This window comes from Parus major, chromosome 4 (assembly GCF_001522545.3).
Source record: "Parus major isolate Abel chromosome 4, Parus_major1.1, whole genome shotgun sequence".
In the NCBI taxonomy this organism is placed as follows: Eukaryota; Metazoa; Chordata; class Aves; order Passeriformes; family Paridae; genus Parus; species Parus major.
The window spans coordinates 2,269,175-2,275,174 of record NC_031771.1 but is presented as its reverse complement, the minus strand read 5'-3'; positions in this window follow the sequence as shown (position 1 = coordinate 2,275,174).

Genomic DNA, 6,000 nt, shown 5'->3' with positions numbered 1-6,000 from the left:
CAGCGGGACCCCGCCGGGGCCGCCCCCCCGGCGCCGCTTTAAGCCGGGCTCCTGCTCCGGGGAGGAGCCGAGCCGGGCCGGGCGGGGCTGGGCTGAGCCGCGCCGCGGAGGCGGTGGAAATGCGTGAACTCTCCAAAGTCAGGGCGGAGAAAGTTTCCTCTCTTCGCGTGTCCGCTGCTCTTTTCTGCTTTCATTCCGAATTGCTAGAACCTCCAGAGATCCCTTGCAGGAGTCTGCAAGGGATCTCTGGAGATCACCTGAGCCCAAGCCCCCTGCCAAGGCAGGGTCACCCAGGGCAAGTTTAATTCTGGCATTGCTGGTGGGCTTAGGTGCCCCAACAGGGGTGTGCTGAGGGGGACCGATTTGCTGGTAATTTTAATGTTTGTGCTGGTCAGAATCCTGTCCTGCTCTGGCATCTTTGAGAAGTGAAGTGATTTCGCTACTGCTTTTGTAACCTCTTCATCCTACTCTAATGACTACAGCTGGATTCCTAAACATAGCCCTGCTCTCCTGGCTTCTGTATTATGCTCAGGAATCTTATCGGACTACCCAGAGTTCAGAGTCTGTAAATACAGAGGATATTTGATATTTACTTACATTTACTTTCATATTACTACTCTTGAAGTGATGATGTCAAACCTTATTTCAAAATAGAGAGGTTTCTTACGAGAAACCTGAGAAATTTCATGAATGCGCCTTGTATTTTGAATTGGCAGTTCTGGAGTGACAAAGTGTGAAAATGTTTGTAACACCGAAGATTAACACGAGAGGAGGAGTGAGGGGAGGCAGTTCCACTCAGTTCTGTTTGCTGCCTTTTTTTAATCCATTCTCTTTATCTGACCAAAGGTGTGGTCATGACTGGATCTCTAAAGCCCACTGATGAGATTTTGCCCACTATCTCATTAGACAAGAGAATGGCTAAGTGGATGTCCCAGTAAGTCTATTTCCAGTGTGTGAACTTCATAATCTTTCAGTGTCAGTTCGAGCAGCACTCCCTCAGCTTAGCAGGACAGTAAATGTCAGTCGAATTTATAGAAGCACAAGTGTGCAGCCTCCGTGGGGCAGCTCCTTGGCTGACATGGAGGAGGGTGGCCGTGCAGAGATACAGAATTCATGTTCTAAATATCTTCCCTTTCTTTGCTTACCACAGTAGCTGAGGAACCATCTCTTCCAGCAAAGTGCTGAGCTGGTGCTTAAGTCAAAATATCTATTTTGGTACTTGGCTGTCTGGGCTGTGTCCTGGCATGGGCTGAAAGTGCGCTGCTCACAACTCCTGCTCTGTGAGACAGAGGAAGGAAAGAGCTGTGGAGCCAGGATGTGCCTGGGCACTTTCTCAGTGACTGAGGGCTTGGGCGCACTCTCTTTTACCACTGTCGGTGCTTCGAGGTGCACCTCAGGCTTGCTGCTTAAAACAGACCCTTGGCTGTAATGGGCTGTGCTAACTACTAAAACTTAGTGGAGCAGGTGATATTTTTGCAGTTCCCTTACCTTCCTTTTTTCCTAGCCTTCAAAACAGCCAGTTCCCTGCTCTGTGTCTGGGCACCACCTCACTGAGCTGGGATTGCCAGTTGGGGCACCTACTGTTCCCTAAGTACCATGTGTGCACTGCAATTTAGGCTTCCCAGTCACCTCCCTGCAGCCCAGCAGACACAACCCATTAATTATTGCAGCATGACACGGAAAGGGAATCCTCCTGCCAGCCCTCAGCACAGATGAAGAGGTGGTGTTTGCAGCTGCTAACCTCACATTTTTTTTTCTTTAAGCACATTTGATAAAACAGAGTAGCAAGGAAGAGACATCAAGCAAGCCTGGAAAAGACTACTGCAAGAATCCTTAGGGAAAGGTTTATTTTGAAGAAATGCACAGGATGAAAGGCAGGGTGCTGCTTTAATGAGTAGAGCGGAGGTCTCCTCTGCTTCTGTTCATCTCCTCGCTCATTCAGGCCTCTTCTGGTGCCAGACTTTCTCACCCAGCACCTGCAGAAGAAACTAAAGCAAAGCACCCCGACCTCTTTGAGTACTCAGGGTAATTGCTGATAGCACAGATCCATTTGGAGGGAGTCACCAAGCTCGGGACAGAGACAAGCTTGCTGCACAGCCGGGCAGGGCAGGCAACTCCCATTCAGGATCTTCCATTCCCAGCATGATCCCCAGAGGACCTTTCCCTTTAAGGGGCAGCATGGATTTATGTGGATGGAACAGGTTTTCCTCCTGCCTGTAACAGTGACCACCTGCACGGGCAGCAGCTGAGCTGTTTGCTTTGCACCTCCTCTTAGGGTGTCTACAATTCATTTGCTGTCTGCTGGGTTTTTTTAAAACAAGGATCTCGGTCAATGCTAAGGGTGGAACTCCTGAACTGCTGATCAGTTATGGAGTTATGGACAGGGGAGACCTGAGAAGGGTCACTGAGGTTCCTCTTCTGAAGCAACTTGCATGGACCATAGCAGACATTAACTTATCCTTTTGAAGCCTTTGGTCCCTTCCCCTCTAGGAATTCTTGAAGTGCTCATATCCTGTAGAACTTGCAGACTTCTGTCTCCTTAGAGGGTTTCCAAAGCAGATAAACAGAAATGCTCCAAAATGCAAGTGAGATTTTTTTTTTTTTTAAGTTTTCATCAGAACCAAATGTGATGTCTGTACACCAGAGGGAGAAGGAAACAAATTCTTCAAGTCTCAGCAATGTAATTCTGTTTCTAACTAATTCAAGACAGTCATTCCTGATGTAGCATTGCTTTGGAGAGCAGTGTTCTGTGAACGAGGCTCTGTTGCATCACTGTTTGCTCAGCGAGTGGGAGAGCACTGGAAAAGCAGGAGAGTATTTGGAAAAGCCACACGTGACTTTGTGGAATTCCCAGCTGGCTGGCCCGAGATCAGGAGCCTCAAGCCTGACGCCTTCCCACAGTTTGAGAGCCAAAGCCAAAACAGGAGGGCAGATATTTCCTCCCCCAGCTCTGTGACCAAGGCAGCAGCCAGAGGTGTTGTTAGGAAGGGCTGGCCCACAGGCAGTGTCACAGGAATTGTTATTCTGTCAGCTCTGCCACCTGGTGTGGTGACAGGGAATCTGCAGTGAGAAATGAGCCGTGTGCTCAGCACCTCGGATTCCTTCAGTGTGAAGAATTCCTCTTCTAGTTTAACTGGGAACAGTCAGGTGTTAAAAGGAGATGGGAAAAAGAGCAGTGTCACATCTCCTTTTCCCACCTTAACCATAACCCTCAGAGTTTAGGGGGAGCCTAAGGTTAAAATCCTGGGAGCCAGGTTAAAATCTAAAAATCAAGACTGGTGCCGTGGAGGGTTTCCAGGCATTTGCTTGACACTTTCTGTATTGGATCTCCACCTGAGCAGGTATAAAAATAGGGAGGGCTAAGTGTTCATGCACTTTGGAGGAAACCGTGACCCTGACTGGCTTTCTGCCCATCCCTCTCCCGTATTGTTTGGAGTAGCTCAGCTGTGAGCACCGGACACTCTTGTGCAGCACTGCCCGGCAGTCAGCAGGTGGCACAGGAGGAGTGTGGCTGACAGGAAAGCTCTTTCCACCCAAACAGAGAGGAGATGCTTTCTCTCAGTTGCTGTTAACTTCTCGAAGAGTGGTCGGTTAGTAATGAGGACACCGCAGATCCAGACCTGCTTTCCATTATGAGCCATGAAAATCTGGAAGGCAGCTAAAAGGGACCTCAGGAATCCACTTCAGGCTTGGTGTCCTTCTTCTTTAAGTACAGTGACCCAACCTGGACACAGATGTCCCCCACCATAGGTCATACCAAGGCTGAGAAGCACGGAGCACACAGGTTTTCCGTCTATTTTTAAGGACACAGGTTGTGATTCTGAGTTTGCTCTGCTGTTTTTCCATGTTGGAATGCATTTCATCCTTCCTTAGCTGACTCAAAACATCTAAGAGGTCTAATACCATTCTTTTCTACTTACCCATGGTAAATCTGACTTGGAATTCCTTCTTGGGTTTGAGGTAGAGCTTACTGCTTGCCCTGCCAGTCTCTTATTGCATTTCCTGTGCTTTCTCTGTACTGTGACAGTAGTGTCACTGACAGCTTTCTCTACATCCCTTTTCTTAGGAGGTTTGTTTCCCATGAGCCGTTTTCTGCCAGCTTTTTCAGTTTATTAGTCACTCTGTGCAAGTCACACTTGTGCTGTTTCTCATTCTCCATTTCCCCAGCTTGTGCAGCTGCGTTCCAGGTGCCCTTTCACGGCTGGTGCCTGTTGCTTTTACCTCCTCCTAGGCATAGACAAATATATTTGGCTGAATTGTCTCAACTACATCTCAGACTTCACTGAAGTTGTGGCACTCAGCAGCTCTTAGAAATTGAATCACAAGTGAGATTTCCCAGTGAAATCCTGCTGACAGCCTCTCATGGTTGTCTCACATCCTGGAGACATCATGCTTTGACTTCCATGCGGATTCTTTAGCTTGTCAGGACCATAGGAAAATGCAGCTTGAAAGAGGGGTGAGGTGTGGTATTATTTCACATTCTTTCTTTGACTTAGGCCAAACATTTTCAGGAATTCTGAATACGGGTGTTGAAGCCCCCATATTTTAACTGCTGCTTTCCTGAAAGCTGCAAGGAAGTTGTATTGTTTTATAAATCACACAGTTTCATTCAAAATGAGGCATTCTTTTTGTTGTTTTCCAGTGTTGCCTGGCTGCTTACCACATGGGGATCCTTGGGAAAGGATTTTACCAAACACCCTGATGGCAATGCTTATCTTCATGACCTGAGTAAGTTTGATTCCAGCTCTGGCCTCACAGAGTTGCAGGCAGGTGCCTTCACTGGTGGTACATATTTTTCCTCCCTGAAACAAAAAACAAAATAAAATATATAACGGGATATAAAGTAAGGCAGCAGCAAGGGTCTTTGGCGTGCCTTGAAGCGCCGTCATCGAGTCCGCGTGTCCTGTTCTGGATTCCTCCCTGCAAGTTCCTCTTGGCCGGGTTCAGTGTGTGAAGGGGGATGTCACAGCTCACTGAGTCATGTGCTGCTTGGCTCTGGTGACAGGGAGAAGCGAGGAGTCCTTTCCCACACAGTCTTGTCAGAGGGCAGGGCGGGCCCTGAGCTAGCACCTGATGCAGTGGCGCCGTGTCACATGCTAGAACCATGGCAGGGGTGCTTTTTTGCTTCCCCAAAGTGGTCCCTTTGGTGCCAAGGGACACAGCTGACCTACAAGAGGTATGGCAGCCTCTGCTGAAGCCATAGTGGCTCCCATCCTAGGGCCCAGCTCTGCTTTTGGCTCATATTTAAGGTCTTAAATACTCAGAATTGAGGCTGGCAGGCACCCAAGTGCAACAGGGCACCAGGGCTGGAGCCTGGGATCTGACAAGGAATGGGGACAGAGGAGCTGGCTTCTGGAAGAAGCACAGACCTAGAAATAGCCCAAGGGTGCTGGTTTCTTGGCTTTGCTCTCAAGGCACTGTTTGCCTTCCCCTTCCCCCTCAGTGTTTTTTCCTCAGCACCTCTTGTGTGTTGAGCAGATGATACAAACAGTTGAAGGCAGCATTGCTGGCAGCAGCTGTGAGCAGTTGTCCTGCAGGGAGCCTGGCATCCTGCCCATCCAGCAGTCCTGGGATCTTGTTTACTGCACTGGGGTAAAGCCCTGCTCCACACTGGGGCTGACACATCCTGGGGCCAGAGCTGTGCCTTTGAAAGGGATTCAGAGCCCAGCTCTGCACTGCCCTCAGGGGCTGGGGGCACAGGGAAAACAGATCCTAAGGTAGGAGATTGCCTAGCCTCCCTAGCAGGATTAGCCCCCTAGGATGCCCTTGTTCCTTTAACCCTTTGCACAACATTTCCCTCATCCTCCTCCTGACCTGTCACTTGTCCACCTCTGGCCCATTTCCAGGGAAGCTGGTGGCTGTCATGCCCTCGGGCAGTGCTGCCCTGGCCGGGATGGGATCTGAGGGCTGTCCCACACACAGCCCCGTTGTCTGAGCTGGCAGACAGGAGCTGTTTGTATCCAGGCTGACATACAAAGAATTTGTTTTCCAGTGGCTGCC